The 10,311-nt window shown below is 34.5% G+C and overlaps 1 non-coding gene across 1 annotated transcript; it reads left to right on the forward strand.

Annotated features, from left to right (window-relative positions):
- Positions 1-8,741: 8,741 nt before the first annotated feature.
- On the forward strand, positions 8,742-8,823 carry Trnas-aga. Its single transcript has one exon. It is a non-coding gene; the product is annotated as a tRNA-Ser (tRNA).
- The last annotated feature ends 1,488 nt before the right edge of the window (positions 8,824-10,311 follow it).

Below are 10,311 nucleotides of genomic sequence, written 5' to 3' on the forward strand. Positions count from 1 at the left end.
TTCGATCCCGAAACAATAAACGTGGCCCGGCTTTCCATCGCCTGAAAACTGCTTTTATCAGCCGCCCCGACGCTTCACGGGGTGGAGGAGGAAGGGGGAGATTTATCTTGTCGTCGTGCATTGCGGCACAATTTAGTTTTTCCCCTCGCGGTGAATCGCTCGCCATTGGGTATGGTGAATATGCTCTATGACGGTTGCGACGATGGACAATGGAGAAGGAAAGGAGAACACGGTGTCACCGAGCTCTAAGCTTCATTCGTCGAAACGCAAAATTGATTTAATGCGAGGCGCGTTTCACGCGATCAGGAAAAATTTCACGTCTACGTTTATCTAACTGCGACACGTGTTACGCGTTTGTCGTTTTTTTTCTTTTTTTTTTTTTTTTTTTTTCTTCTCTTTCGTTCTCCTCTCCTCGAACTATGCGTCTCGTTTCCTTCTTTTTTCCTTGGATGTGCACGTTTCACGGCCCTCTGACGATTCGTTTCTCGCTCTGACGGGATGGGGGAAGTTTTGATCAAAAAACGCGCGTCGCTTCCAATAAAAATGGGAAAAAAACAATTATTCGTTTTCAATTTTTTTGGTAGTTTCATTTTTTTTCGTTTCTCTCTCCTTTCCTTTTTTTTTTTTTTNTTTTTTTTTTTTTTTTTTTTGACATCTAATTCCGTTACTTCTATCGTTTCATTTCCGTTACGTGCGTCTACATCGATTTGTCAAACGGTAATTCCTATAACTGTCCGTATGATATGCGGAGCGTGTTATTTGGAAATTATTTTTCTGCTTGTACACGATAATGTGTCGCTGATAAAATATAGAGAGGTTTATTAAAAAAGTGAAAAAAAAAAAATGCTGATTAGAACAATTTATTATCGGAATTAATTAATGATATGTCCAATAATGTTAATTTAAACGGTATGCAAAAGTAATGAAGCATTTAAGTAACAATAATGACAATATATACATTATAATACAATAATATATTATTATTTCTCTACTTATTTGTATACAAAATCTTTGGAGTTATTTTCAAAGAATATAAGTAAGAATATAAGTATAATTACACATTATTAATTATAATAATTAATCAACAACTAAGATAACATTACATATAGATTTAAAAATATTTTTGAGTTTCACCGTAATAGTAAATTAATGTAAAACACGTGTCCACAAATGACACTTATCCCATTTTTAACGTTACGTAACGCAACAAAATTAAAATATATATATATATATATATTTTATAATACATGCAAATAAACTAATACAATTATTTCCCGTAACGTTTAATTAATTCTGACCGCTAATGTTTCAAACATCAACATTCAACGTAAGTTACAAACGTTGCTACGTGCAATTTATTCCATTTTCATTTCTTCACAACGTATAAATAAAGTTGCCACGGTTACGGGATTCAATTTAGCAAGCATGAAGAATCGTGGCCAACCTTTGAAACTTGTTTTACAACTTCTTTAGAAATATATAAAAGCGGTGCTTTTACCTGGACGTGGCTCAACTTAAATCGCAAACTTCAGTGATTTTTACTAATAAGCTCGTCCCAGTTACGGGAAAGCACCACTTCCATTCTCTCGTATAACCCAGGCCCGACCCAACTTTTCGTTCAGATTTTTTTACAATACCACGGTTAGAGTAAGTTCTCCATGTAGAAAATTCCTCTTTCGGCCTAGTTAACTTTTTAAGGGAATATTGAACGCCCCCATGCCCCCAGACGAATGTAATTACTTCGTTCATCTCGTGTATTGGACAAAGAGAAACTCTTTCGTTTACTTTATAAATATTTTATTAAAAAGCTAAACGTGATATAATAAATCTTGCGATGTAAAATTGTTTTTCGCCGGTGGAGGAAATGGTTTATTGATGGAATTTCTGCGTGATAAAGAAAAACGTTACGATTCAATATTATAGAAATTTTGTGTGTTTTATTCTTAAAAGTATCGTCATTCCCATCGATTTTGTAGATCTTGTTTATTTCTAGATGAAGAAAGATCAGAGAAGGATTAATAGAAGAGAGGCATTATTTTTCTTTGTTTGGTTTGATATTTTAACATCGAATCTAATTAAAAGATAATGATCACGTTAAATTCAAAATGATGAGCATTTAAATCGATTCGAACAATTTTTGTGCTCTTGTTGTAAATAAATTTTCGAAATTTTAGAAATACGTGAGAATTGATTTTATGATTCTCTATATTCAACAAAAGAGAATGGGATTTTTTATAATATACTTAAAATATTCGACGAGTAGTAGTTTAAAGGAAGGAAATGTTTCATCATAATCTATGATATATTTGAATTTCGTATATATCTTTTTTTTTAAAAAATATTTTTCAATACACGTGTAAGAATTTCATTTATTCACCTATGTCAAAACGCTCGTTTGACGTGAATGAAACGAGTATTGACGTCATGCTTGAAATATCGATATTATCCATTGAATATACTAAATTTCGAACATTTTCGATAGTTTCCGAATATTCGACAAGTGGAAATTCTAAATGGCAACCTAGAATGCGATATACATGTTTCCCATTTAGATAATTTTATATTATCGAATTTGACTTTTGTAGCAGTTGACGTTGAGTTTCGAAAACTCGAAACGTAAAGAGATAGAGATTATTCTATATTAAAAAATATGTATAATATTCGACAGTTTAAAAAGAGAGAGAGAGAGAGAATTTGGGAATAAATTCAGGAGTAAAATTGTTAATTACGTTCGATCGAGACCACTTATTGAAATCGCACGTTTCGTCGGCACTTCGTGCATTATTACTGTTAATGCAAATTGATATAATTTTGAATAATCAGTTTTATTTGTACTATTATTCCATTAACGTTATTACTGATCTCGATAAAATAGATGGAATTCTAGAATAGATAGATATAATTTGCCCAGTTACGCTTAAATTAATTAATAGAACCGCGTGCACGAGGTACGCTATTGCTAAAATCTTTCGAATATCATCATCTCTCTTCAAATAATAATTCCAATTATTGTTCCAAAAACTATTTTATCAATTATAATTATTATTTTAATTAATAATATTAATTCAATTTTCCTCATTTCTCGTATGATTCTTTCATCTTAATGAAATGATGCTTTGCCTTATATAAATTTCCCATTTTCATCACAAATTTTATTCCATTCGTTCAATCAAAATATCGATAATTCTGAATAAATTTCTTTTATTCCGATCCTTAATTCTTCATATAATTCATCCTTTCGAAACGATAAAAACTTGTTGTGCAAAATTTCCATCCTCTGTCGTTAAAAAAAAAAAAAAATAAATAAAAGAAATATACGATCAAACGCAAGCACTCTCTGTCTACTTTAAGTACGATTTAATCAATGGGACGTGCAGACGATCGAAAGATTGCCACGACTAGGGGTCATATCGTCATAAAAGAGATACCGAGATATCCCTATCATCCGGTCTAGACTACGCGGAAGAGGGTAAAAGGCACAAGTTTGTAGACACGCGGAAGTTGCGAGCAGAAAGGGAGATGATATCGTAGCCCGAGCCAATTAGTCCGGATTTAGTGGACGACGAGGAGGGGGCGCGTGGCCCCCTTTTTTTCCCCTCGTCGCTTTTCATTCCTCATTGCCGAAAACAATCGTGAAAATCGAATACTCGGCCGAAGTTTCGCGACGACTGGCTCCACGATTCGGTAATGGCGTGCTTTCTCGTTGGATCGCTTTCTCTCTCTCTCTCTCTCTCTCTCTCTCTCTCTCTCTCTCTCTCTTTCTCTCTCGCTTCTTCGTTCGATCCTTCGTGATCTCGCGCGTTTTACGACGATAGCTTTGCTCCTCGAATCTTTCTATCCCAGGGATTCGATTTACAGCCGCTATTATATGCAAATGTCCCGGCTAAAATATCCCGCCACGTGAACGCCAGCGCGATAGAATTCACTTGTGATCTTCCCTTAAGGAATTTTCATTTCGACTTTCACGGAGTGGTATTGTTCGCCGATGAATATTTCAAGGGAGGGGAAAAATATCGTGGTCTCTTTTATTTCCCTTTTTTTCTTCCTCTTTCCATTTTTTCCATTTTTCGTGGTAAATGTAATAATAATGTAAACACGTAAAATATTAATGGAAATGTAATTATATGTAATTGCGTCGATTGGATAGATATCGATCGATGTGCGTTTCAAAAATCGGAAGGAGAAATTTTCTGATTTTGATAATTATTCGTTAATTACTTTGTTAACGTTAATATGGCGAAGTTTTATCGTATGTATTACACATTTCAACGTTTAGTTTCGTTAATTAATTAATTAATTTTCTTTTTATTCTGCTTTAACACAGTTATTACAGAGTTTCGTATTTTCGGCGAGAAATATTTTCTCTCTAAAATAGAGAAAATTATACACGCTGTATATATACGCCATCGACGTTTAAATTAATCGAATACCGAGAACTTTTACCGAAATGCAAATGGCTCCATTTGGGATTTAAGCTAAGCCTCTTTTCTCCATATTATCCATATGTCTATTTTTCTTTAATTAAGGACCTTTCCATTATCGGAAATCGTTCGGTAAAGAATCGACCAAATTTATTGTGTATCCCATCCCATCCCCATTTATCATCAATCTCAACCCCCCTTTAATCTCAATCCCTTAAAAATTATTGAACAGCTTACAAACTCGATAGAAAAATTCCTCGATTGAAATTTTCAAACGACGTATCGAAAGACAAGGGACACCTTTCGACATCCCGTGGCGCATATCAGAAACGGCGCGACGAAGTTTTATCTCGACACTGTTACACATTGAAATGTGCAACGTATTCTTTTATTCTTCCCCCTCCCCCTATCGCAAATCAAAAATTTGCGCGCGACAACAAAATTTTATCTCCGCCTTGTTCCACCTTGATGAATGACGCGCAATTTTTCTCTCCTTTTTTCCTTTCTTTCTTTCTTTCTTTTTAACAGGTAGCTGGGGGAGGAGAGAAGGAGGGGAGGAGAAGCGACACACAGGAGGCGAAAGGAGAAACTTGGCTGAAAGGGATGGAAGGGGGCTGCCTAAAAAAAAAAAAAAAAAAAAAAAAGAGGGAGTATCGATGCAAATTCGCGAATATATTCCGGTAGATAGGTGATTCGTAGTATCCGTAGTGGCGGGCAGGGCGGTAATTTCACGCGGCTGCATCCGACGAGGGATCGATCGACCGATGCGACATCATATGCCGCTACACAATGGGAAACAAATTACGAAATTACCATACTAAGCGACTTTCCACGGCGACACAATAGAGCCAAACCATGCGGCAGATTGATCGCGATCCGCGGCCGGAAGATCGCGGTGCGCTGCATACGTTATTTGCATCTGTCTCTATATAGAGGGTTATGACTTTTGAATCCATCCATTATTGTTAACTCTTCCCGTTCTTAATTTTTGCGATCGGCCGAAGAAGAATTCGTTGTAATTTCTAACGATATATTTCTTTTTCAACGTTGTTTTTTCAATTAAAATTATCTTCAAAGCTGCGAAAAATCGCAGGGTATTCGAATTTATAATAAATCCGTGTAATTAGATTCTCTGTGAGATTTAAATTTATTTACGAATCAGTTTAATTTCGTCTGATTGAATTTTTCTTGGAATTTTTCTTTTTCTTTTTTTTTTTTTTGACTTTGAGATTTGGAGATTTGGAGGTTCCTTGATACGTTGTTACTTAAATTGTTTTTCTTTCTTTTTTGAGATTTTGAGATGAAATCTTCTGACAGTTCGCCACGATTTTTCATAAAAATGTATGGTTCGTCGAGTTTGCATAAGAGAATAACGATATACAATGTACACAAGTTACATATATTATCATATATTATCATATTATCATATATTTTGTATGGTATAATTGGTTGTGTTTCAATGAACGTAACATAAAACATTCATGTGAATGCAAATGATATAAATGAACATAATGCCGTGAACACGAAATATTAACAGATGTCCACAGGAATGTTTACGAAACGTTTACAAACATGTCCAGATATGACATTATTTACAATAATCTCACTCGACGTATATGAAAAGTAACTTTATCGTTTTGGAAGAGCGTAATTACAAATAAGTATCGATCATCGTAATATTTCTTTCACGAGTTTTAATCCTCTCGATGTTTAAAACGGACAAACACTCCAATTCACATCCTTCTTATATCCTTTAAAACCGTTAAAAACCAATTAACGAAAAAACAATTACCGTTTATTTCAGTAGAACCAAAGAGAATTCGAATAAGGTAAGAGCACTTCGCTGGATTTTTTATTCGGCACTCGTTTCACCATTTGTCCAACATTATTCTACCGTTCAATTACAAAAAAAAAAACAACAACAACAACAAAACTTCTTCGACGCAACATCAACCGCGTAAAATTTAATAATCGTGACATTAACATCGGATGAACGACAGGCTGGCATGCGATCTACGAGCCATCTAATCGGTCTGACTACGTACATGCGCGTTCCACTAGTGAAAGGCTGAAAGGTTTGAAGGAGAAAACGATGATTTCACAAGCGCCACTCCAATTACGAACGAAAGAATAAAATAACAATAAAAATAATCGTTTCGAAATTTCTCTCGCCCCATCCTTCTCCATCCTCTGCTTTCTCCCTCCCTCTCTCCCTCCCTCCTCATTTTTCATAACTCGACACACTGCCTGTTTTCATTGACACATACGCGCATTCATAATTCCACGTCGTCGTTAATGAAAGAACAACAGAATAGTTTCGTGGATTCTTGGCCCGTAACAAGGACGGCGCGGAAGCGTGCACAGGGAACTCGCATGCAATTTAGATTTTACACGGCTGAGTTGAACACGAGGTTAAAATCAACACCGCCTCCCAACACTCGTGAAAGTTCGCGTTTATGCGAGCGCAGTACAGATACGGTTCAGGATTGCGTGCCGATAAGCGGAAATTATTACACTCGAGTTGCGTAATCATCGTCATACCCTAATATTCGTTCCACTTGGTCAATAGCCGATATGTAGCGATTTACGAAAGGATGGATATCGAGGAACGATACGAAATATGAAAATTTCTGTACAAATTTCTTTTTATCGTTAGATTTGTCGATATATATTAAAGGAACAATAATTATTCTCGTATCGTTTTTTAATTACAAATTTGAAGAAATTTCATTGCAACAAGATCGCTATTTTTATATGGGATTGTCTTTGTATCGTAATTGGAGAAAAATTTCATTATAATCCATGGATTATAAACGAAGGTAATTTACAAAAGTAAATACAATACGAAAGAAAAATGGTAGATTAATAATTACAAAATGAAATTCTTCATTTAAGTGTCGCTCTATTTATCACAAAAATTTAAAATAAATCTATTATTCTACATAGGTGAGAGTGAGAATAATTTACAAAACTAAATACAAAAGGAAAGAGAAATGACTAATTGAAATGACTAATAGACTAATAATTACAAAATGAAGTTCTTCATTTAAGTATCGCTCTGCGTATATTTATCACAAAAATTTAAAATTTATTATTCTCCATAGGTGAGAGTAAAAATAATTTACAAAATTAAATACAATACGAAAGAAAAATGGTAGATTAATAATTACAAAATGAAGTTCTTATTTAAGTGTCGCTCTATTTATCACAAAAATTTAAAATAAATCTATTATTCTGCATAGATGAGAGTAAAAGTAATTTACAAAACTAAATACAATAGGAAAGAAAAATGGTAGATTAATAATTACAAAATGAAATTCTTCATTTAAGCTTTATTTATTTATCACAAAAATTTAAAATAAATCTATTATTCTACATAGGTGAGAGTGAAAATAATTTACAAAACTAAATACAATAGGAAAGAGAAATGGTAGATTAATAATTACAAAATGAAGTTCTTCATTTAAGTGTCGCTCTGCGTATATTTATATCACAAAAAATTTAAAATAAATCTATTATTCTGCATAGATGAGAGTAAAAGTAATTTACAAAACTAAATACAATACGAAAGAGAAGTGGTAGATTAATAATTACAAAAAATGAAGTTCTTATTTAAGTGTCGTTCTGCGTATATTTATCACAAAAATTTAAAATAAATCTATTATTTTCTATAAGTGAGAGTGAAGCATTATCGTTCGTGGTATTCGAAGAATAGAGAGAGTGACCTACATCTCGCAGGATTGTGTTCCGAATTCGTTTTTGAGAGTTTGCTACAATTATGGAAGCGGCGGATGCATTTATTAGAACGACATCACAGATTATTAGCACTAGTCTTGTAATCACAGCGCCCGATGACAAGGTGCTCGGGTTGGCGGCGTCGAGTTGAATCGGCGGTTGCGGATTTAATTAAAGGATGTCGAGACGCGTGGCTCTTCGTATGAGCATCCGTCGGCTAATTTGCATGAACGTAGTCGGAAGCAAGTAAGTGGAAAGTGCGACTTTGGTTACGTTATGGAAACGAAATCGATTCCGCCTTTTAATTCCCCTTGACTTTTTTATAGAGTCACGGATCGATTATTGTAATTGAAATTGTTCCTCTGTTCAATTCAATCGCGTTCAAATGATATTTTATAATTTTAAACATATTCTGCAAATTTTCTTATAATTTTTCTTATAATAAATGAATGAAAAGTTTTTTAATTCAATAAAATGGAAATACGGTTTAATAAGTTTGAAAATGCAGTTTGTTTATAATTCGTATATGGTAGAATATAGCGGAGAGTACGATTAATTGCGAGAAAGGTGAGAATGCTCGTGTAAGCAGTCGTGGCCGAGTGGTTAAGGCGTCTGACTAGAAATCAGATTCCCTCTGGGAGCGTAGGTTCGAGTCCTACCGACTGCGTTTCGTTGAAAGTTTTGCGATATCGCCGCGCTTGTATTTAATATTGATCGATCGTCGATATATAAATATAACGTGTGCGATTAAATATTTTTTAATCTATATTTATTTTTGCAAATAAATCGAGTTATCGATAAAGAAAAGATATCTGTAAAGAAGGTTGCTAAAAGGCTAAAAATTATTCCGATTATTATTTCTCTCTTTCTTTCTTTTTTTGTAAATGAAATGGAAAAGACTACAATTACATCTTTACACAGAAGGAATGTAAAATTATTTTACACGTCGAAGTAAAATCTACTCCATTGCTTGCCGAGTAATAAATGATCTCTGGAGTGCTGAATATGGTTATGAATATTTAACAAGCAAATTCATCGTCTCCATTTTATTGTCAATTTAATATATGGAAATATAAACATTAATGCATTTCAAATGCAATTGCCCTTGAGATAAACCGCAACGCCAATTTCTATTTTTTTACGTCCACTAGATGTACGTACGTATCCCATCTACGTGCCAAAATCAACTCGAAGATCAACGTGATGCGAAAAAATCAAATCGTAATCATCAATAATGGAATGAAGATAAATCAAATTACAATTAAATAACAAGAATAACAGAAACTCAATCTATACGGATAAATCGAACAAATATAATTCACACTTTTGATAAAATCTTGCACGATACTGTTTATACGTACGTATACCGTCGCAAAAATTTAATATCACATCAGATATTTTTAATTCTTTTTTTTCTTTTTTTTTTCCCCCTCTTCTTTTTAAATTTAAGACACGAACAGCACACGTCAGTCTGCTATTTTCCGTTTAATAATTACCGCCGCAGCTGCACAACCCTCGTTTGAAATTATACGCCCTCCCCCCCTCCCTCCTCGTATTAGAGAGGACTCGGTATTACGTTGCATTAATGATGGCGTACAAGCAACGTCGCTGACCCCGCGTATCGACGCGTCGTCGTTGGGGGCTAGAAATTAATTTTCCAGGGATTCATCACAGCAGCAGCACCAGCAACAGATTTTGCACGGGCAACTTTATCGTTTTCTACTCGTCCCTCCCCCCGGGGTAACGTCACACCGGATTCGTTTACACTGGATGGATAGCATCACTCGGCCGGAATAGACTTCTGTATTATCGAAATAACGCAATTACACGCGATACGCGATTCCCATTGTTCCGTGATACGCGAGCGTACAACGTATCCTATCTCTACACCTACAGAGGTATTTATCTCTGTTATTATTGCACAGAACATTTGTATTAATTATCGAGGTGAAAGAGGATGGGCAAAAATTTCGAAAATTGAAATTGATAAACGTTGATTTCCCCTTATCCGGTTGATACGCTTCAAAGATTCTATTGTATGAAATAAACGGATAGTTTCGTTGCATAGTGGATGGATTATTCGATGGATTACAACTAGAAGATTTTCAAAATCGATTGGAAGAAAAATTATATTAAATGTAAACATCGCGACGTA

The sequence above is a fragment of the Apis laboriosa genome, unplaced genomic scaffold, assembly GCF_014066325.1.
Source record: "Apis laboriosa isolate Shangri-la unplaced genomic scaffold, ASM1406632v1 scaffold9_cov152, whole genome shotgun sequence".
Lineage (NCBI taxonomy): Eukaryota > Metazoa > Arthropoda > Insecta > Hymenoptera > Apidae > Apis > Apis laboriosa.